This window comes from Sus scrofa, chromosome 14 (assembly GCF_054392235.1).
Source record: "Sus scrofa isolate SSC_HxYL_T2T_F1_AM1 chromosome 14, Sscrofa_HxYL_maternal_Yorkshire_Landrace_v2.0, whole genome shotgun sequence".
Classification (NCBI taxonomy): Eukaryota; Metazoa; Chordata; class Mammalia; order Artiodactyla; family Suidae; genus Sus; species Sus scrofa.
Window position 1 is genome coordinate 79985449 of NC_139396.1, and position 24525 is coordinate 80009973.

The 24525-nt window shown below is 38.9% G+C and overlaps 1 protein-coding gene and 1 long non-coding RNA gene across 12 annotated transcripts in view; both read right to left on the minus strand.

The window, feature by feature from the left end:
- The window catches only part of LOC146396806 (uncharacterized), a 769570-nt gene that overhangs the window by 678750 nt on the left and 66295 nt on the right, over positions 1-24525 (minus strand). The gene's annotated exons all lie outside the window — the stretch shown is intronic.
- MAP10 (microtubule associated protein 10) overlaps positions 1-24525 on the minus strand; it is an 82604-nt gene that overhangs the window by 49343 nt on the left and 8736 nt on the right. For 2 of the 11 annotated variants that reach the window (XR_014827877.1, XR_014827870.1), the window contains exon 4: positions 22109-22189. The exons of the other annotated variants lie outside the window; for them this stretch is intronic. The gene's annotated coding sequence lies outside the window, so the exon portion shown is untranslated. The remainder of the gene's footprint in view (positions 1-22108; positions 22190-24525) is intronic. 11 annotated transcript variants of the gene reach the window in all.

Here is a 24525-nt window from a genome sequence, read left to right on the forward strand (position 1 = left end):
TTGGAAAACTCCAGCACTGAATAGAAACCCAGAAGGTCAGACCTTACTAGTAGTTCAAAACGACTCCCAGAATAAGGACTATGCTAGAATTGCAATAACAAAGCATTAAAAAAAAGGCTTGTAAAAATTAAGCTGACTACCTCCCCACCTGCCAAGCAACTAAATTCACTGCCCAACAAAGTTAAATACTTTTTCAAAGGAAGACAATAGTACTCATCAAATTCACACTAATAATGTCCAGCATCCTATCAAAATTCCTATCAAAAATTGCTAGACATTCCAGGAAGTAGGAAAATGAAATAAAACTGGAAGAAAAATTAGTCATTTGAAACAACTCAAAAAATGTCATGAATGATGGAATTAGCATTCAAGTTTATATTATAAGCATGTGCAATAATTTAACGGAAAGCAAACCTAATGGGGAAAGAGATGAAAGATCTAAAAAAAGAACTAAATGAATAATTTAGATATGAAAAATTATAATATCTTAAATTAAAAAAAATCACTGGGTAGATTTAACAACAAATTAGAAATTGCAGATGAAAAGGTTGGTGAACTGGAAAACACAATAATAGAAATTATCAAATTGCACTACAAAAGGTAAAGAGATGAAAAATAAAAAACAACACAGTTCTTCATTACCTGTAGAATACTATAAAATAGTGCAATATACGTATAATTAGTGCCCAAGAAGGAGAAGAAGGAATAGAAAACAAACTATTTAAAAAATAATGGCTGAAATTTCCCCACATTTTTGAAATCTATGAAACCACATTAAAATCAAATAGGTGAAAACAATAATAAAGAGAAAATTCATTGGGAGTTCCCGTAGTGGCTCAGTGGCTAACGAATCCAACTAGGAACCATGAGGTTGAGGGTTCAATCCCTGGCCTTGCTCAGTGGGTTAAGGATCTGGCTTTGCCATGAGCTGTGGTGTAAGTCGCAGACAAGGCTCAGATCTGACATTGCTGTGGCTGTGGCTATGGTGTAGGCCGGCGCTACAGCTCCAATTTGACCCCTAGCCTGGGAACCTCCATATACCACGGGTGTGGCCCTAGAAAAGACAAAAAAAAAAAAAAAAAAAAGGGAAAAATCATAAATGTCACCAAAGAAAAAGTGACACATTTGTATACAGAGGAACAAAGCTAAGAATGACTTCTGCATGCTCATAAAAATGCAGCAAGCCAGAAGACAACTGTACTGCTTCATTAAATTACTGAAAAAAAAAGTTAATGCAAATTACATATATAGCAAAAACATCCCTGTAAATTTAAAAGGTATTTCGTAAACATAGATATTTTAAGGCAAAACAAAAGTTGACAGAGTGGTATCCAGCAGACTTGCTCTTCAAAAAATATTAAAGGAAGTTCTTCAAGCAGAAGGGAAATGATGCTAGAAAGAAATGAAGGTCTATACAAAGGTCTGGGTACCACTAAAAATAATAAATATGTAATAAATAAAAGACTTTTTCTTATTTTAAATATCTCCAAATGATAGCTGGCTGGCTAAAGTAAAAATAAGAACAATGAGAAGTAAAATGTGTGGCAAAGAGAGCGGGAGGAAAAGAAGTAGAAGTACTCTGGTTGTGAAATTCTTTTATCATATATAAAGAGGCATAACAGCATTTGAATGTAGATTATGATAAGTTGAAAATACATACTAATGCTACAAAAACTTAAAATAAAAGGAAAGGAGAGGTAAGTCATAGAGCAATAAATGGAACTCTGAGAAATACCCAATGAATCCAAAAGAATGCAGAAAAATAGGAAAAGGAGTATAGAACAGATGGGAAAATATAAAACATAAGCAAGATTTAAGGCAAGAATGTTGATATTTACATTAAACATTCATGGTCTAACATGCCAATAAAAAGCAGGAATATCAGACTGGGTAAGAAATCAGGACATAACTACATGCTGTAAAAAATAAATACATTTTAAATATAGATACACAGATACTTTAAATGTCAAAGGATGGAAAAGTAGACCATATAAACTATAATCATAGGAAAGATAACATGTATATTTAAAAATCAGGAAATGTAGGCCTTGGAACAAATATTTAGAAACAAGTATTTCTAAAGATAAAAAGGAATTGTTCATAAAAATAAAAGAGTCAATTAATCAGGAACACATGACAATCCTAAATGTGAACTGTGCATAATAAGAGTGCTTCAAAATACATAAAGGAAACCCAGCAGAACTGAAAAGAGGCATAGAAAACTTTACAATTAATAGTTGTAAATTTCAACATTCCATTCTCGGTCATTGACAGAACAACTAGTCAGTAAGGGTACTGAAGATTTAAACAATACTATCGGTCAACTTGACCTAACTGAAATTTATAGAACAACTACAACAACTACAACAGTATATGCATTCTTTTCAAGTGCACATGGAACATAAGCCATACGCTGAGTTACAAAAATTTTCAATACATTTAGAAGGGTCAATATCATAGAGAGTATGTGCTAGAATTGTAACAGAATTAAGTTAGAAGGCAACACACACAATATATCTAGAAAATCATAAATATTTAGAAGTCGAACAAAAATATTTCTTCACAGACCACAAGTCAAAGATTAAATTAGAAAGCATTTTGAACTGAAAAAAAGAAAATAGGGCATATCAAAATTTATGAGATGCAGTTAAATCACTGCCCGAGGGGAAATTTATAATTTTAAATTCTTACATTAGAAAAGGAGAAAGGTTTCAAATTAATGATCTTATCTTCTACTTTAGGAAGCTGGGAAAAAAGAACAAATTAAACCTAAAGTAGGTAAAAAGAACAAAATAATAAAGGTAATAAGGAAATCATTGAAATACAAAATGAGGAACCAATAAAGATCGACAAAACCAAAAACTTGCTATTTGAAAGAGCATAATATACAATTACATAGATCAATTTTTAAAAATAGATAAGACACAAATTACCAAGATCAAAAATAAAAATGTCTTTAAAATAATAATGGAATATTATGAACAAAATCATATAAGTTTGACAACTTAGATAAAAATAGATGATTTACTTGAGATACCAAGTGCTAAAGCTGACACATGAAACTGAATTTGTAATTAAAAAATCTTCTAACAAAGGAAATTCTAGTCCTAGTGAGATTCACTGATAAATTCTAACAAACATTTAAGAAAGAAATAATACCAGTCTTTCACAAAATCTCTCAAAATTAAAAAAGGAGTGACTACTTTCCAACTCATTTTATGAGGCCAGAATTACCTTGACTGCAATGCCAGGAAAAAGCATTACAAGAAAAAGAAGGTCCAGATCAATAGTTTTTATGAACATCGATGGAAATCTCCTTAATAAAATATTGGTAAATCTTGGAGTTCCTGTGGTGGCATAGTGATAACAAAGCCAACTAGTATCCATGAGGATGTGGGTTCAATCCCTGGCCTCACTCAGTGGGCTAAGGATCTGGCATTGCCATGAGCTGCAGTGTAAGTTGCAGATGCGGCTCAGATCTGGCATTGCTGTGGTATAGGCCAGCAACTACAGCTCCAATTCAACCCCTAGCCTGGGAACTTCCATAAGCTGCAGGTTCGACACCCCCCCCCAAAAAAAAATTGGTAAGTCAAATCCGATATTATTTAAAATGGTAATGCATCATAAAACCTTGAACATCCTAAACTGCCAGGTTTTTTATATCATAAAGTTAACCAATATAGCTATAAAGTCACTGAATATATTTATGATATTATGGTGAAAAATAACAACCACAGAGTAAGAGGAAAAAACATGATCATACTAGTAAATGCCATAAAAGTATTGGCAAAATTTAAAACCCAGGGGAAAACCCTTAGAAAACTAGATACTCTTCAAAACTAGAAACTTCTTTTTTTTTTTGTCTTTCCTAGGGCCGTACCCGTGGCATATGGAGGTTCCCAGGCTAGGGGTCTAAGAGCTGTGGCCACTGGCCTACACCAGAGCCACAGCAACGCAGGATCCAAGCTGCTGTCTGAGACCCACACCATAGCTCATGGTAACGCCGGATCCTTAAACCACTGAGCAAGGCCAGGGATCCAACCCACAACCTCATGGTTCCTAGTCAGATTCGTTAACCACTGAGCCACAACGGGAATTCTAGGAACTTCTTTACCTAATAAAAGACATCTATGAACGACCTACAACTAATTCCATCTTTAACAGCAAATTTCTGTATGACACTGGGGCAATGACTTCCACTGTCACTACTACTAGTCAAAGACTTCTAAATTGAAACTCCCAAAGCATATCCATAAAGAATAAAAATTTTTTTTCTGATACACAGAACTTCAAAAATTGAAGTTTCTTAACCTAAGAGGGAACTAAAAGTAAGGAGCTTACTGGTTAAAGACACCAGTGGGGAAAACGAAAACACATCCCACAGACTGGGTGCAATTATTCAAAATACATTTATCTGTTAAAGGAATTCCTACAACTCATTAACTAAAAACGTAACCCAATCAAAAAGTGGTCAAAGAACTTGAGCAGACACTTTACATAAAAAAAATAAACACAGAGACAGTGTCAAGAAGATGATGTATGAGCAAAATGGAATATCAATAAAGAGACAGAAAACCTAAAAAGAAATTCTGGGGCTGAATAGTACAATTACTGAAATGAATAATTCACTAGAGGGATTCCAAGGCATATTCAAGTAGGCAGAAGAAAGAATCAACAGCCTTTAAGAGAGGACAATGGAAATTATCAAATCTTAGGAACAGAATAAAAAGATACTGAAGAAAACTGAACAAAGCCTAAGAGAACTATGGGACACCATCAAGTGAACCAACATACACATTGTGGGAGTCCCAGAAGAGAAAAGAGAAACTGACAGAGAGCATGTTGAAGAAATAATGGTTAAAAAAATTCCCAAGTTTCATGAAAGTCATGATTGTAAACATCCAAGAAACTCAACAAACTCCAGGTGAGATGAACTCAGAGACCTGCACCCAAAACACATTATATTCAACCTCCAAGGGACAAAGAGAGATTATTGAAAGCAGCAAGAGAAGGAACTTTTAATATAAAAGGGATCCTCAACAAGATGATAATCAGAAATCTCATCAGAAACTGGTGGCCAGAAGGCAGTGGGCTGATATATTCAAACTGTTAAAAGAAAAAAACTGTCAACCAAATTGACAAAAAAGAAACAAACAAAAAACAGAGCTGGGAAAGTTCATTACCCCTAAACTGGCCTTGCCAGAAATGCTCAAGGGTGTCCTTCAAGGTGAAATAGAAAGACACTAGGCAGTAACTAGAAGCCGTATGGAGAAATAAACATCTCAACAGAGGTAAATACCTAAGCAATAATAAAAGTTGGTATTATTGCAACAATGATTTGCAAATCTACTTTTGTTTTCAATATTTACTATACATGAAATAATTAATACATTAGAAAAAATTATTAGTCTAAAAGTTAGGATTACTGTAAGTTTGGTTTTAACTCCAAATCTTATTTTCTACATAATTTAAGAGACTAACGCATCTTTTAAATGTTATTAGTTTATTTTGGGAAGTAGACACATCTACTGATATAATTTTGTGATATTAATAACCAAAAGGGGTGGGGATGTAGTTGTAAAGGAACAGAATTTGAGTGCCTTATTGAAGTTAACCTACTATAAATTTAAGTTAAAGTGTTATAAACTTAAGGATTTTAAATGTTACCTCCATGGTAACCATAAAGAAATTAGATATAGAATATACACCAAAAAAGGGAAGGAAATTTAAACATTTCACAAAAAAATCAACTAAACAAAAAGAAGACAGTAATGCAGCAAATTGGGGACAAAAAAAAGCTATGAGGCATATAGAAAACACACAAGACAACAGCAAAAGTAAGTTTCTCCTAATCAGTAACTATTTAATTTTTTTAATTTTTTTGTCTTTTTGCCTTTTCTGGGGCTGCTCCCGCAGCATATGGAGGTTCCCAGGCTAGGGGTCTAATCAGAGCTGTAGCCACCGGCCTATGCCAGAGCCACAGCAACACAGGATCCGAGCCGTGTCTGCAACCTACACCACAGCTCACGGCAACACTGGATCCTTAACCCACTGAGCAAGGCCAGGGATCGAACCCACAACCTCATGGTTCCTAGTCGGATTCCTTAACCACTGAGCGAAGATGGGAACTCCCAGTAATTATTTCAAATTTAAAGGGATTAAACTGTCCAGACTGGATTAAAAGGACATGAAATAACTGCTATTTACAAGAGACTCACTTTAGATCCAGACACAAATAGACTGAAACAAAATGATGGAAAAAGATATTTCATTCAAAAAATAACCAAAAGAGAGCAGAAGTGGCTATTCTAAGATTAGACAAAATAGACTTTAAATTTTTAAAAAGGTGACAAGAGACGAAGAAGGACATTATTAATAAAAGTTTCAATACAGTAAGAAGATATAACAGTTATAAACATTTATGAACCTAATAAAAGACCATCAAAATAAACAAAGCAAAAACTGTCAAAATGGAAGGGAGAAATAGACAGTTCTACCACAATAAGTGGAGGCTTCAATACCCTACCCTGCTCTTAATAATGAATACAATAAGCAAACAGAGGTAAGGAGATAGAGGACTTAAACAATAATAAACTAACTAGACATATACAGAACATTCTACCCAACCAAAAAAAGCATACACATTCTTCTCAAGTACACATGGGACATCTTCCAGAACAGACTATATGTTAAGCCACAAATTAAAACTCAACAGACTTAAAAAGTAAAATATCTTTCCTGACCGTAATGAGATGAAGTTAAAAACCAGTAACAGAAGGAAAACTGGAATATTTACTAATTTGTGCAAATTAAACAACACACTTTTAAACAACCAATTGATAAAAAAGAAATCACAAGATTAATAAAGACATAGAATAGAGAGGAAATGAAAATGAATACACAACATACTAAAATTTTATGGGTCACAGTGAAAGCATTGCTAAATGCTTACATTAAAAAAGAAGAAAGATTTCAAACCAAAAAACTTACTTTAAAAGTTAAGGAAATGGAGTTCCCATTGTGGCTCAGTGGAAATGAATCTGACTAGCATCCATGAGGAGGCAGGTTTGATCCCTGGCCTTGTTCAGTTGGTTAAGGATCCAGCATTGCCATGAGCTGTAGTGTAGGTCGCAGACATGGCTCAGATCCCATGTTGCGGTGGCTATGGTGTAGGCCAGGAGCTACAGCTCTGATTCAACCCTTAGCCTGGGAAACTCCATATGCCGCAGGTGCACCCCTAAAAAGACAAAAGAAAAAAAAAAGTTAAGGAAAAGAAAAAGAAAAACAAAGTAAATAAAGCTAGCAGAAGGAAGGACATAAGATTAGAGCAAAGATAAACAAAATAGAAAATAGAAAAACAAGAGAAGAATTCCCTGGTGGCTTAGCAGTTAAGGATTCAACACTGTCACTGCTGTGGCTTGCGTCTGATCCCTGGCCCAGGAACTTCTGCATGTCCTGGTCACAGCAAAAAAGAAGGAGAGAAAGAGAGGAAGAAAAAAGAAGGAAGGAAGGAAAGAAGGGAGGGAGGGAGGAAAAAAAAGAAAGAAAAAGAAAGAAAGAGAGAAAAAAAGAGAGAGAAAGAGAGAAAGAGGGAGGGAGGGAAAGAGAGAGGAGGGAAGGAAAGATATTTATGAGAGAAAGAAAAAAAGAGAGGAAGGGAGGAAGGAAGGAAAACAATAGAGAGTATGAATGAACCCAAAAGTTGCTTCTTTGAAAAGACCAACAAAATTGACAAACCTTTAGGTAGAAGCACTAAGAAAACAAAAGGGAGAAAACTTTAACTACTTAAAAGATGTGAGAGTATGGCTATTACTATCAATCCTATAGAAATAAAAAGGATTATGAGAATACTATGAACAATTGTACACTATCAATTTGTATAACTTAGATGAAGTGAAAAAAATCTTAGAAATATAAAACCTACCAAGACCAAATTATGAAGAAATAAATGTAAAATATGAATAAGCTAATAACTAGAACGAAGACTGAATCAGTCATCAAAAATCTCCCAACAAAAAAAAGCCTTGGACCTGATGGCTTCAATAATGAATTCTACCAAACACTTTAAGAACTAACACCAGTCCTTCTCAAACTTTTCCAAAACCTGAAAAGGAGAGCACTCTTAACTAATTTAATGAGGCCAGCATCACCCTGATACCAAAGCTAGGCAAAGACGCTATAAGAAAACCAGAGACCAATATCCCTCATGAACACTGATGCAAAAATCCTAAGAAAAATACCACAAACTTATTCAGCAGCATATTTAAAAGGATTATATACTCCATGAGCAAATAGGATTTCTTCCTGGAATTCAAGAATGGTTAAAAAACTAATCAATGTAATAAAACACATTAACAAAATGAAGGGAAAAATATAATCACTTCAACTGAAACAGAAAAAGCATTTGATAAAATTTAACACCCTTTCATGATGAAAACACTAAAAAACAAACTAGGAATAGAAAAGAATGACCTCAACATAATAAAGGTCATATATATGAAAAGTCTGCAGTTTTTTTGCCAAGATCAGAGAAATGGCAAATATGGCTGCTTTCACCACTTCTAATTAACAAAGTACTGAAAGTTATAGCCAGAGCAATAGAGCAAGAAAAAGAAATAAAATGCCTCTTAATAGGAAAGGAAGAATATACCTTCCCTTTTCACGCCCAAAAGCACGTGAATAGATGCTCAACAACACTAATTAATGGAAAAACAAAAAATCAAAACCACGATGACCATCTAACAACCATTAGGATGACTACAACCAAAAGGAAAAAAAAAGAAAATAACATGTTGATGAGGATATGGAAATTAAAACCATTATGCACTCTTGTTAGGGATGTAAAATGGTACAGCTTCTGTGGAATACTTTTCAGTGTTCTTCAATAAATTAAAAATAGAATTACCAAAGGATTTAGCAATTCGAATTTTGGGTACATACTCAGAAGCATAGAAAGCAAGGTCTTAATGAGATAGCTGTACCCCAATGTTTATAGGGGCATTATTCACAACAGCTAAAACATGGAAGCAACCCAAGTGTGCATCAGTGGATGGATGGATACGCAAATTGTGGTCTATATGAACAAAAGGATATTAATCAGTTTTGAGAGAGAAGGAATGTGTGCAATATGCTACAATATGGATGAACCTTGAGGACTTTATGATAAGTGAACTTAGCCAGTCATAAAGGGACAAGTATTGCATGATTCCATGTATATGAATTACTTAGAAGACTCAAAATTTTAGAGGCAGAAAGTAGCCTGGTTGCAGGGCCTAGGGAAGGGGTGCATGGGGAGTTATAGCTTGATTGGTATAAAGTTTCAGTTTTATAAGATGAAAAAAGTTCTTGAGATAGATTGGGACATAGCCACACAGCATTATGAAAGTATTAATACCACTGAACTGTACACTCAAAATTCTTGATATGGGACTTCCTGTCGTGGCTCAGGCGAAACAAGCCTGACTAGTATCCATGAGGACGCAGCTTCCATCCCTCGCCTTGCTCAGTGGGTTAAGGATCCAGTGTTGTTGACAACTGTGGCCTAGGTCGTAGACGCCACTTGGATCCTGCTTTGCTATGGCTGTGGTGTAAGCCAGAGGCGACAGCTCTGATTTGACCCCTAGCCTGTGAACCTACATATGCTGTGGGTGCAGCCCTAAAAAAGACAAAAAAAAGGTTGATATGATGTGAGAGTGAGAAAAAAAACCCGAATTCTCAAGGGAAGTGCTGGCAGTGGGGCTTGGGCATGAGGGGCTTATTGAGCAACCCCCTCAGTTCTCTCCCCTCAGGGAAACTCACTCCTACCCTGCTCCTCTGCAGTCAATGGGGCTGGGAACAAGGAGGATGGTGTTGGGAGACAGAGGAGAAGCATCTGTCCTGAGTCACCACTTGGTGCAGAGAGCTGGGTTTTCCCTTCCCCTCTCCGGGGGATGCTGACACAGCAAACCAGACAGAGGAGGCTCTGGGACAGGAGTTGCAAAGCACAGCCTGCGGCCAAGTGCAGCCCTCCCACCCCAACCCGTTCCTGTAAGTGGGGTTTATGGGAACACATCAATGCTCACTCATGTCCACATCTTTGAAGGCTATTTTCTCACTATAATGCTAGAGTTGTCAAAGCAGAAACTACCTGGCTCACAAAGCTGAAACATGCTTACTCTCTGACCCTTTACAGGAAAAGTCTGCTGACCCCAGCTCCAGAGGGTCACTTACAGAGGGTACACATGCCAGCAAGGGGAGACTGGCTCCTGCTCCAGGGCTGGACGCCTGCCGATGCTACTGGCATCCACGCCTGTCTAAACAAAGGAAAGGGGAAGAGAGGAAAATGGCAGAGCGGGGAGAGGCTTGGCCAATAAGTCACTCCCTGGCTGGTAAGGATGGGAGAATTCTCCAGGGATCAGGTGGAATGATGGAAGGTTGTAGCCCAAGCCAAGGGCTCTGTCATCTGGCAAGAGTGGGTGGGACACCGTGCCGGAGGGGATGTTTGGAAAGGGTGAACCAACATCAAGGGTGTGTGCACGGGGAAGGCCCCTTTCAGTCCTCAAGACCCCTCTGAGAACTCCTACACTCTACCTGGGGAGCTGACCAGGCACGCTCGCTATGCCTGTCCCCGCAGTCACTCGGCACTAGCTAGGAAGCCAGACAGTCAAAGGATGACCAGGCGGCGCCAATTACATAAGGGGAGCTGCGGTTTTTCCATAACCCTCTACCTCCAGACCCAGCAGTGTCAGGACCAAAAGCAGGAGCTGGCTGCGTGAAAGCCTCCCTCCTTCCTGCTCTCACTTCCAGCCCCGCCTGCAGAGGCCTGGTGGTGCTGGGAAGTTAAGACGCTGAGCTGATGAGATGGGACTGTTCATCTGGACCACTTGTGGGAGGGGCCGGGCCATCCCGGAGACAGTGAAAGGGCGGTTGGATGAAGGCCAGAAGCACACGAAGAATAGAAAACAAAATTGTTTCGGGTTTATACACACCCATCCAACTTGAACCTCCAGGAATTTAGACAAAATGTACTGACCGCATTAGTATGGATTTTGTTGAACGATTTATTATCAATTTTTACATACTTCCCTTATTATATTTCTTGGTTTCCTCATTGGGTTAAAAATAATGTTATCATTTGTAAACTAGAAATACATCTTTGCATGCCTAATTTAATCAATTTTGAATTTTTAGCTGCTGAATACCTGGAACCCAGTAGCAAATGGTGCAGGAAGCTAAAGGATAGAGTCAAATTCTTATCTTCATTTTAATTTTTTTGTCTTTTTAGGGCCATAACCCGCGGCATACGGAGGTTCCCAGGCTAGGGGTAGAATCAGAGCTGTACCTACTAGCTTACGCCACAGCCACAGCAATGTCAGATCCCAGCCCCATCTGAGACCTACACCCAGGCTCAGTCATGCTGGATTCTTCACCCACTAAGCGAGGCCAGGGATTGAACCTGTGTCCTCATGGATGCTAGTCAGATTCATTTTCGCTGAGTCACAACAGGAACTCTCCTTATCTTCATTTTTAAAATATAAGATTAAAAAAATAATAATAATGCTAAAGAGATAAGTATTCCTGCAGTGCCTCTAAACAATAATAGTTGGTAGCTATGGCATCGTACCTAGTGTATCTTTGCCACCAAATGCTGTACAGAACATTAAATTTTACCTGGCTTTTATCTAGGATTCCTAGAACAAGCATAGTACATAGATTTATTTCACATTGATAGGTATCTAAGTACATAGATTTATTTCACATTGATAGGTATCTAGGAAAAGTAGGCAACAGGACTTCAGGCAGCTTTGTTTTTATTTTTTATTTTTTACTATTAAAGAAAGTGATTTAAGTTTTTAGAAAGTGGAATTGAGAGAAATTTGCTGTCTTCTCAAAATATACATATATTTAACCCCCTAACAGAAAAGTCTTTTTTCTCTGAGGAAGGCTGTTTCATGCTTAGCTTTTTAAAATGGACTTTTTCAAACTATTAAGCAAGATAGAAGGTCATGTTGACCCTTTATTCCAGATCATTCTACTCTGGCCAGGGTTTTGCAAGATTAAAATCGTACACTTAGGAAATGGGAGGAAGGCCACAGCACTTATAAACCAGCTGGATCCTGACTGCTGGCGGGCCCTCTGATGGAAAGGGAGCATTAAGGCAGCAACATAAACATGTTACCTGTAAGCGAAATTACCTTTTACTCTCTATATCCCCCCAAAGCTAAGCAAAAATAGTAAAATAAAAAACGTTTTTCTAACTTGAGATGCTTTCCTGTAGCTACTTTCTGAAGTTACAAAAGTGGCCAGCCCTAGAAGCTGAAATTCAGTAAAGGCTATTCTGAGCTGGTTGTAATCACCTGCTGAATGATCTGTATCTTACAGGGAATGTAAACCATGTGACCATTCGGACATTGTCTGATGTACTTCTTGTGTAGCTTTGGTGCCTTCCGCAGCATCTGATGTGTGAGAAACACTCAGTATTTGCTGAACAAACAAGGGGTGATGACAAATACTTGAGAGCAGGTACCTTGCCTACAGATAGTTGGAATATTTTAAAACTCACAATTTACTCTGAATTGTTTAGGAATCAGCTTAGATTAAAAAAAAAAAAAAAAAAAAAAAAAAAAAAAAAAAACCCTAGCCTATTCATATGACTGTGTACCTCTTCAAACTATCCTTTCAGTAAGAAGAGTTCTCATATCAAAGTAAAGTATTTGGATTTTTAGCATCTAGGGTTTTTGTTTATGTTTTCATTCTGAATGACTCTTTACTAAGCATGGTATATCTCTCTGAAATAAAAGTAGTCTAAACTCTAGGATCTCAGCATCAGAAACATGTTCAGGGAAAAATTTTAAAGAAAATGTCCTGGACGCAGTGCCAGGAAAATTCAATGGAAGGAGAAGCTTCCCCACAGGGCAGTACATATATTGTTATCAGAACTTAGAAAATAATTAGCAAAGTGCATTTGAATGGGAAGAAGTTACTTTTTTTTCAGTAATGCTAACTTTCAAGATGTGTATAGGAAGAAATTCAGAGCTAATGGACTGATTTTAGTGAGCTAGGAAAAACCTGATTTGGAAAATCTGCACTTCGATTAACCTAAAGTGGAAATTGCTGAGGCAGAAAAAGGATTCAGCTAACAGAAAATATTAAACTGATGCTTTTAATAATCCAAGAAAGAGAGAAACAAATCTGTCATGATTTACACTTCACATGGAGAAAAAAATATGACTACTTTTCCAAAATAGAAATCTGTTTCAAAAGAGTTAAATGGAAGTTTTGGTCTCCTTATTATAGATCCACCTAAAGAAAACATATATAGTAGATTGGAAAGAAAACAACTCCAGTTTTTCTTTCCCTGTGCCCACACCCTTTTGCAGTAAGTCTGTAGTTTCTCACATAATAGCATAGTCTCTTTTCCTACCCCTGAAATCTCACTGGACCTCATGACTTGCTTTGACTGACAGAATGAGGCAAACAGACTGTCATGACAGTTCCAAGTCTAGTATCAGGAGGCTTTGCACGGTTCTGTTCATTCTCCTGGAACCTTGCTGCTATTGTGTGAGCCAGCTTGGGCTGAGCCAGCTTGGGCTTTCCTGGTGAATTCTGGAGATCATGTGCAAGAAAGGCAGGGTGCCCCAACTCATTCACTACAGTCAAGCCTGAAGCCAAGCCATTCAGCCCTGCTGAAGTTCCCTGCAGACTCCTGAGCGAGCCTGGCCACCATGCCATGGCCAAGTCAGAACCACCCACCTGACACCTGCAGTCCTGAGCTCCTAGTCTTGAGGTGCATTTTCGCATAGCAGCAAAAAGCTGACAGTTCATCCGTGAACAAAAGTTCCACCCCCTTAGTTACCAAAGAAATTCAAACTAAAACAGCAAAGTATGACCAATTATCATCACCTTCGACATGGTAAAAATAAACAAGACTGTTCATACACAGAGTTTGCACATATATAGAGAGCTGAAATTGTGATCTTTTTGGACTTGGCAATGTGTATCAAATTTTCAAATAGTGCTAGCTATTTCTTGAATGTTATTCTTAAAAAAACTGCATACATATATGGTAATTTATCAGCTCATTTACAAATATTGAAGTTAGGGAATGAGCTGGAATGTTCTTTAACCAGGGAGGAGTTTCAAAAATTTACTAGGGTATCTCCAATGGAAAACTCAGCAGTCATTCAAAATTATGACACTTATATATGTTGACATGGAAATTTTGTCATTATTATTAAATGAAAAAAGCATGAAGAGAATATAAATAGGATGGTTTCATTTTCCTCATCTGACAAAAAAAATCTCTACATATAGGAGTTCCCGTCATGGTGCAGGAGAAACGAATCCAACTAGGAACCATGAGGTTGTGGGTTCGATTCCTGGAGTTGCTCAGTGGCTTAAGGATCTGACGTTGCTGTGAGCTGTGGTGTATGTCAAAGATGTGGCTGGAATCTGTTGTTGCTGTGGCTGTAGCGTAGGCTGGAAGCTGTAGCTCTGACTGGACCCCTAGCTCGGGAACCTCCATGTGCCACGGGTGCGGTCCTAAAAAAAAAAAAAAAAAAAAAAAAAAACCAAAAAAACCCAAAAAAAAAACCCTCTACATATAGAAAATGTCTAGAAAGGTATGTGTCAAGGTATCAGTGGGGCTGTGATTCCAAGTGATTGTTCATTTCCATTTCCATATTAAAATCATTTAAACAGAGGCATTTATTCCTTTTAAGTCTGTAAAATTCATTTCGGTTTTTAAATAGCTTCAGATTTTTATTTTGTAAGACACAGTATCAAACTATGCCACCATCATTGATTATTGGCAAAGGAATGTATTTCTAACTTTCTGAAGAGGATTCTTTAGAATAAGTACCTCTTAATTGTAAATTCAGAGATGGACTTTTTTTTTTCCAGAAGTATCAGGGGGACAGTTTTTCAGACACCAGGAATGGCCTGGAAATAGCAAAATATTAATACTTTTTGGGATTTCCAACAGAGGCGTTTGTCCCAGAAGAACTAAGGAACACTCATCATGGCAGAGATTTAGTTTTCCATTTTCAAATCAAGGGAACTTTTTAAGATTTTTGAAAGAGGCCTGGAAATGAGGAGGGAGTTGGTAAAAATTAATCAGAAGCAATCATAAAGTATCTACAGTGTACAAGAGTTGTTTTGGTTGCAATGGACAGACCTACCAATCCAAAGCTGTCTTGATTTTTTAGAAGTGAATTTATTTGCTTATGCACTAAGTCCAAGAATTAACTCTTTTCAGATGTGTGAGCAGGACCCAGCGTCCGGTCTCTCTGCCTGAGTGTTGGCTCCATCTCCAGGCAGGCTCTCTCCTGACCGCTTCCAAGATGACTTACAATACACCTCATACTTCAGACCCAGTGGGGAAAAGAGAGTGTTTCTCCCAGCACAGCTTTAAAACATTTCCTGACGTGGAATCGTATGCCCATCCGATTACTGTTGCCTGGGAGAGGAAATGTGCTTGTTGTTTTAAACCAGTGGTGGGATTAAGCTCATCAAATCACATTGCTCAAGAGCAGGTGTTGAGGGGATTCCCCAGAGAAAAATTAGGGTAAATATTTTATCCCAAGAAAAGTGAATGATTCTGAGTAGCAAGATTAAGAGATGCTCACTACAGCCCTCTAGAAGATTATCTGGACAATAAAAGAAGTGTAAAATACATTCTTAGCCACAAAATTCATCACATAGCAGTGAGGAATAAACCACAGACCCATGAAAAAATTAACTGCAATTAAAGACTGAGCATACTAAGTGGTAGGTTAGTTGTGCAAATAGCCAATGCATCTCAGAGGAGGAGACACTGCTGCATGTTTAGATAATTAGCCAGATGTCATCTCTTCATCTAATGGTTCTGGTAATAGCATGATGATTTAAAATATTCTTGCCTCATCCAAGTGGTTTTTTTGTTTTTTTGATTCTTGACTTCTCAACACTGTTAAGTGATTAGACTTCAGACCTTAGACCCAAGGTCTGAGGCTTTGAAATAATTTTTCTGTGGTTGTGATAAAGGTAATAATTTGATTACCATTTGAAATGCTTTTCCATTGGGTTTTCATGTCTTTCTCACTTTTTTCTTTTTTTCTTGAGCAAATATAATGGAAAACATCTTTGTAATTATCCCCAAGTGCTGAAACTTTAATCTCCATTGTGTAATTGAAATTTCCTCTGCAGCTAAGTGGTTTTTCTGGATCCTCAATAGGCTAAGAACATCTAAATGTTGATCGTTCCCTCAGGGGGAAAAAAGGGGATATATATGTGTGTATATATATGTATGTATATTTCAAGTTCCTCTCTCTCTTTGTTAAGAAAATTTTCTCTTCAGTTTCCATTGCCACTTGTTATGAACCTCTCAAGGAAATATTTTTTTTTCCACTTGAATACATAAGTATCTACACATTGAACAAATATTTATCAAATGCAATTGTGTGCCAGAATCCAAAGAGTTGTATTAAAAACGAGGGATTCATCAGGGAACAAAATAATCGTTAGGTCTGACACAAAAGGTTTACAGCTGAGCAAAGAAGACAGAAAATAAAGAAGAACAAATAGAAAAGACTGCTCTCCTACATACTTTCACCTTGTAATAAACTCTAAAGGTATCAACAGTTGCCATGATAGGAGTGGAGGTGACACAGGATGGGAAAGCTAACTGGGTGTGACCGTCATAAGGCAAATAATCTAAGCAAAACAGAAACACCAGGCTTAAACGGTTTTACAAGCAAAGTGTTACCAGACTTTAAAGGTCAGATCACTCCCATCTCATCTAAACCAGTCTAGAGAACATAAATAGAAAGTTCCATGATTTATTTTTCAAGCCTCTTATAATCCTGATATGAAGAGAAGATTAAAATAGTATGAGAAAGGGCAATTACAGATAAAGTATTGGCAAATTGAAATACAGCAATATATAGAATAGGATGCATAGGGACCAGGAAAAGAATGTAAGGGTGATTCAAAACTAGAAAATCTCTTACTTTAATCACCACATTACAAGCCTGGGGAAGAAAAAGCCTATGATTAGCCCATTAGATACAGAAAAAGTGTTTAGTAAAATTCAAGAAGTATTTATGATTAAGAAATAAATTTCAATAATAGCAATTTAAGTAGTAAAGGGAACTTCCTTCTAAAGCCTATTCATCAAGCACCTAGAGTAAACACCGTACATCCTGGTGAACTATTTGAAGCATTCCTTCTAAGGTCAGGAATAAGAGAAGGGTGCTCATAACCACTGCTTCATTGAACACCGAGGAATCCAGCTCTAGGCCCAAATCCCACCTCTGATCTTTCAGCAGCCCCACCCAAACACCCCTTGGCAATGAACCACCAAAGCTTCATGTAGCAGGACTGATGGGGAAAGGACTTGGTGCAGCCAGGATGGAGAGCTGCAGTCAAGGACTCTGCCCCAGCCACCCCCTACAATACTTGTACAGATACCTATATTCCTCCCCCAAATGCCTGCATTCAGAGGCCACTTTATTGGGGACCCTCTCTCAAGTCTTAGGTGCCTCTGCCAAGACCACCTGGCCAGGGCAGGGGCCGATGAGGTGGAGTGAGGTTGGGAGTGGCTTGAAGATACTTTTCTCCACTCTGACTCAGAACTCAGCAGTGCCCTTCTCCATCTCTCCTCCCCTGGTCACAGGGAGCCACAAATGCTGAGAGACTTTTTTGTGCCATTCTGTTGGGAAAATTAAGCAGTGGGGGAGCCAGTCTCCTTTCCTGTTTAGACTCTTGCTTATACTGTGGCAGTATGGCCTGTTACTGTAATTTGGTCTTGTTTTAACTGACCGTGTGAATGTTCAGCTCAGCTCTGGACAAGCACTGGACAAGAAGAGGTCCTTGCCAACACAATTTACCCCTGGTCCTCCCCTGGTATAAGATCTTCAGAACTGTTATTCCTAGACAATGTGATTGTCTACTATGGAGAAAAGCCAAGAAAATCTATAGATAGACCATAAGAAAAAACAGGAGCTTAGGAAGCCTGCTAGAATCAATGTCAGTGTCCAAAAATCAGTATGATTCCAATGATATAACAGGAACCAGACAATTTGAAATATAAATTTAAAATAGACCATTAACAGGAGTTTCTGTTGTGGCACAGTGGGTTAAGAATCCAACTACAGGGGCACGGGTCCCTGTAGAGGCACGGGTTTGATCCCCAGCCTGGCACAGTGGGTTAAAGGATCCAGTGTTGGTGCTGCCATGGCACAGATTGTGGCTGCAGCTCGGATTCAATCCCTCGCCCAGGAACCTCCATATGCTGTGGGTGTAGCCATTAAAAAAATAAAAATAAAATGGTCCATTAACAATAGCAGCAAAACACATGAACCAGCTAATTAAAACAGTGTATAAATATAAGACCTGACAAAGAAAATGTTAAAGTACTATTGAAGGACGCTAAAACAGAGCTTAGAGTTATAGGATGATATATTGTGTTTATGGATACACAATATCATCAATATGTCAGTTATAGCAAGAGAATCTATAAATTCCAAGCAATGTAAATAAAATGTTCTGCCTATTTTGTGGAACTCCATAAGCTGATTCTAAAATTCAAAGAAGTCAAAGAATCAAGAATAGCCTAGGACAGCATTTTCAAAGCATGGATCTAGGAATCCCTAGGCATCCCTGAGACCTTCTGGGATGTTGGGCGTAGTCCATGAGGTCAGAACTATTTTCACAATAATACAGAGACACTATTTGCCTTTTTCATTCTCGTGCTCTCACTAGTGTACAATGGAGTTTGCCAGAGACTACATGACAGTTAATATCACAGCAGACTGAATGCAGGAGCAGATATGGGAATACAGCTGTCTTCTATTAACCCAGACATTAAAGAGACTGCAAAAGTATAAAACAATGCCATTCTTCCTTCTGTTTTAGAATACTATTTTCTATTGAAAAGTGTTATTCATGTCCATATGTAATAGGCTTACAAATGTTGCATTTAAATGAATTTCATAATTACAGATTTCAAAAACTTTGCACTTTCAATTTCTAGTAATTATTGGTAGAAATAACCCACATAAACAAAAGCTCTTTGGAGTACTCAATAATTTCTAAGAGTGTAAAGGGTTCAAAAAGATGGAGAACCGTTAACTTTAACAATATATAAAAGGAAGAAGGGTGCGCACTGCCTTTCTAGATATTGTTACTTATCCTAAAGCTACAATAGTTAAACACAGCCACAAAAATTAAAATGTCCAGTATGTACCAAGTTTAGTGATAAAGTATAAAGAAAGAAGAGTTCCCATCATAGCTCAGTGGTAGATGAACACGACTAATATCCAGGAGGACGCAGGTTCCATCCCTGGCCTCGCTCAGTGGGTTAAGGATCCAGCATTGCCATGATCTCTGGCATAGGTCACAGACAAGGCTTGGATACCACGTTGCTGTGGTTGTGGTGTGGGCCGGCAGCTGCAGCTCCGATTCGACCCCTAGCCTAGGAATCTCCATATGCCGCAGGTGCAGCCCTAAAAAGACAAAAGGGCAAAAAAGTATATATATTTATAAAGAAAAAGGAGCTGTGTGCTGCAGGTGGCACGGTAAATTGCTGCTCTGGAGAGTAATTTGACAAAATGCTGAAGACGCACTTAACACAGAACCTGGCCGTGCCAGTTTCAGGTATGAAATCCCGACAAAATTTGAGTTCATGCGCACAGAAGGACAAGAATGTTAATGGCATATAGTTGGCAACAAGAAAAATCTGGAAACGACCTACAGGCCCTCCTAATGGGAATGGGACGGGTACACAGTAACCCAGAGTAATGGTTACCCCTCGGAAGGGAGGGCAAAGGGGCTTTCAGTGGTAGCTTTATGTTTTGTTTATGAGAGAGGAAGAGAGAAGTCTGTTGGAGGGAGGATAGGGGGCGGGTAGGGAGCCTGCAAGCATGACACAATGCCAGCACAGGGTTAAATCTGGGTGACGTGTACACAGGCCTTGGCTGTACTACTTATTCTTTTCAATGTTTAAGATGTCACACAATAAAAACAAGTGAATGGGTCCACAGACTGGAGATCAAACACATCATTTACATTCTTGCTCTTTAAGATGCACACAGCAAGAAACTGGTTGCCTCTAAAGGGAATGTTAAGAATTTAAATCCAGGCACAAAGTGGTCTAAATACACACCACAGTCTAGCTCCTCCTAACACTGAGAGAGTGTCAAAGGAAGTTTTATTTGTTGTGAGTTTTATAACCAAGCTATTTCAAGAAATGCAGTCGAAGCACAGAGATCAGAATATTTCAAATCCTCTGCTGCTTCTTAGGAGGTGCCATATGTTAGAATAGCTGTCAGCCAGAAAAACATCCGCTACACAAGTGCACCCAGGATTCTGGGGAGTCGGCTTGCATAACCAGTCTGAGAGTAAATTTGGAGAACAGGGTGACGTCAAGGATGAGCTGGGTATGTCCCCCCTCTACAGTCAGCTCCATTCCTAACCCAGGTGGGGCTAAGGGTTATCAGCCAAAAGATCTGGTTGGAAAAATCAACCACAGAATTTTGGCCTAGGTTTATTCCTTAGGATCACGAGTTAGTTTCATGGGTCACCATTCCTAGGGCCCCAACCCCTAAATTACTGGGTGGCAGAGCTCTTAGTTAAGTGGTGAGGCAGACACAGTATAGGAGACCCTAATTTATAAACTATGACTAGATCCTAGGTTTTTGGTTTTATTTGTTTTTGGCAGCGCCTGCAGCATGTAGACATCCCTGGGCCAGGGATCGAACCCATGCCACAGCAGCAATCCAGACCACTACAGTGACCATGCCAGATCCCTAACCTGCTGTGCCACCAGAGAACTCCAGAACAGATGTTAGTTTTGATTATTACTAGTATTCAATTCCACCAACATCCATTAAACACCTGCCTTATGAAAGGGGCTGTGTTAGGCTCCCTGCTAGGGATGAGGGAGGAAAACAAAACTGAATAGGACATTCTCAACACATAACCATGTAGCAGGTGCCTGGCACAGAGAAGGTGAGTTTTATTTATTATTTTTAAGCCAATGACTGCCAACTGCTTTTCCGTAACAGGGCATAGATCACTCGCCAGAAAAGTCTTCTGGCTCTTCTCACAACACTGCAAAGGTCTCTCTTGGTTATGTAAATATAATTAAATATATATCCATGGGCCTTTAGAATCAGATCCTTTGTGTGATTTGATAGAAACTGAGAGAAGTAAATTTGCATGGGGTTCAGTAGGCTTCAGAGAAGAAAAAGATCCAGGCCCTGACTCCTTACCTATACATGTTTGAAATTATTAGGAACTCAGATGTTTTAGGATAGTTTTCAGTCAAAGTTCTCTAGCAGGAAAGGATGCTGAAGACCCCAAAGCAAACAAGAATAGTTAAGAACCTGTCCTAGGGATCCTTGCTTTGCAGCGGGTCTAGATCATCAGGTGGAAGGGCCTGAAGACAACTCCAGATTCAGCTACTCTGCAAATGTGAGCTTATGAGCAAAATCCAAAGTAACTGGCACCCTTGCAAACTGTGCTAAAACAGGGACTGGGGGTGGGAGGAGGGCAGACTGGTCTTCAGAGGCCACAATTTGTCACTGCAGTAGGAAACCAAGACCAACTAGAAAGTATGCCTCCTTTATAAGCAGAAGAGGCCACTTAAGTAAGACCAAGTAAGCTTCTCAGGACCTTGGTCCTTTGGGATGGTGCAGTCAATAAAAGTAGGGTGCTGGATTTCCTGCTAACATGAATATGTGGAGCTGGCACAATCTACTCAATCATTACATCTGTCCTCCAAAGTAGGGAGTGCATCATACTGGCTACACAACATTATCTCCACAGCCATCTACAAAACCAACCATTTTTAGGAGTGGCTCTATCGTAGAAGTACATACCTGCACGTCCTACCAAAACCCTCCACCACTGGCTTCCTGATGACTAAGGAAGAGTTGAAAGATGAGGAACTCTGGGTTGCTCTTTCTCTTTCCTTCTACATCAACATTTTCAACATCAGTGGTTGGTTAATGCAGGGAAATAACACATGCAACTAAAGATATGATGGGATTCCCTGGTCACTCATGCTGCTTAGAACAGCACTTCTCTCTGGGTTTGAATCAAGCTCTGGCCTCTCAGGGCTGCCCAGTTGCAGATGTAACACACTCACCTGTACTGCACTGAGTCTCACTGAACTCCCACGTTGTGAGTCCACTGGGATTCTGTGCTCATGGAGTGTCCTGAACACTGCCTGCGAAAAGGGCAGCAATGGCACAGTATGCACATTGTACACATTTTTTCTACTCGGGTACATGCTGCACTGTCCCATCAGACTTGAATTTGTATGTCTGCACAACACACATTCAAAGATAGGGTTGTTAAACATCCCAACAGTGATAACAGAACCTTAAACCATGTGCAGTGCCCTGAGTGGGGCCCTGAGTGGCAGGTAACTGTGGAAGCAGCACGGCTGTGTGAGAATAGGATGGGAAGCAACAGGGGTGGACACGCACATGGCACACATCTCCCCTGCTAATGTGGATGAGTTATTGTCCCGTTAGACTTCATTCATAAACACAAGTTCAAAGGGAAAGTTACTGGGAATTTCAAGGTGGCCACAGCAGGGCACTAAACCCAGCGTGAGACTCTCTGAGTCCAGGGCTTACGTGATGACACAGGCTTCATTTCCATGAACCCTGTCCTACTGACATTTCCCTGAGCCCCTCCTTTTTAGGGGACATCAAGTATGGCTGCACCATTCTTTCTGTTGCCCACCAGAAAGTCTAACCCACAGTTACCCAAGTATGTATTTAAGGGTGCAGACGTTTGCAGAACAGCTCTTCCGACCTCTCCTACGTCACAGGGACTACACCCGCTGCTGCCTCACAGCTGTCAACAATCGACCTTCTGCTCTCTTAGTTGGGTTCCTCACTCTAGGTGAGGGCCAGGCCATAGAGAGAGGGACGGGAAGTAGGCTATCAAAGGCCAAGTTTATCAACTAGAGGAAAGTACAGCACTGAACTGACATGGAGGTGAAGTTAAATTCTGGAGGCCAGTGGGCTCATGATCTATGTGTCAGTCGTCTGGTTTCTGGCAAGATCAGGTGGTACCCATGAATAAGAAGTACTCACCACCAGGATGACCTCTTCTGGTCGACATCCCCTACCTGGACTTAACCTGTACAGATACTGCCAGGTAGTGGGCACTAACAAAAAGTCATTTTCAATGATGTCACTACTGTGGCACTTTCACCATGATGACTGGTTTCTGTGGCCTCTGTTTCCAAAAGGTAAGCTGAGATAGTTTGCAACAAAAAAAGCATGTACACTATTGGTACAACACTTTGTTAAACTGTTTGAAAGCATCTACTACAGCTCAACACAGGAAAATCTTCACTCTTACCAACAGACGTGTGTACAGGTTAAATTAATTATATATAACATCATATAGTATATATCATATATAACAGCACATATATAGGTGTGTATATATACACACACACACACACACATATCTACTGTTCATAGCACGATTCCTAATATCGAAACACTAGATATAACCCAAATGTCCACAATAACTAGCATTTAAAGAAATTGGGCTATATGCGCATAGTGACAACTATAAAACAATGAGATTAACTACATGTGATCAACAACTATATGCCACAATTTGGGCAGACCTAATAAACATAAAGCTGAGCAAGGAAGCCAGACACAGAAGTATGTGTACTGTATGGTCCTGTGGACCTAACTAGGTACTGGACTTCAGGAGAGCATTTCCCTTTGCAATGGTTGGGTGACGAGCAAACTTCATTATCTGGAGCCACCTCCCTTATTTATAAAATGAAGAATCTGAACTAAATCATTTCTAAAACATCTTCTAACTCCAAGGGCTGAAAGGGAGCCTGAGGGGTCTGCCACAATTGTGGTAATTTCAGCTCTGGATCTGGATGCTGTGACCCAAAAGCGTTATTACTTGGGGAAATTCATAGAGCTGTCCACCTGTCATTTGTGCCCTTTTAGGATGACTGCCATACTTCAATAAAAATTTGCATAAAACGTATACTACACAAAATGTACAGAGAGAGAGGGAAAGGAAGAAGGAAAGGGAGAAGAGGGTACAAAGGGAGGAAGAGAGAGGTTAAAAGCAAGCTAAGGAAAATTAAGAAATAATGGTAACAACAACTGGTAATGAGTAGTTACAAAAAATAAACATTAACATTTATATCTGAGCTTTTTGGTGGCTAATGTAAAAGGTAACATGGTAAGTGATATACCTTTTTATGTGTAATAAAGTCATAATGTCTTTCAGAAAGATGAAGTTCCCCTGGTATTAAGCTTCATTCTGAAGCTGTATGTTTAAGAACATGACAGAGCAAGCACTGGAAACTTAAAAGAGTGCTTCAGAGCTTGAGGATGAAACCACTTTGGCTTCGGGAAAAAGGTAAAGGTTGGTGTCACCGACAAGCTGATCAGGCTGGAAAAAAGTCTGCATATGATCATATTTTGAGAACTAATAATGGTTAATATATTTTGACAGGTACCAGGGATTATGCTAATCACTTACTATAATATTACTTCATTTAAT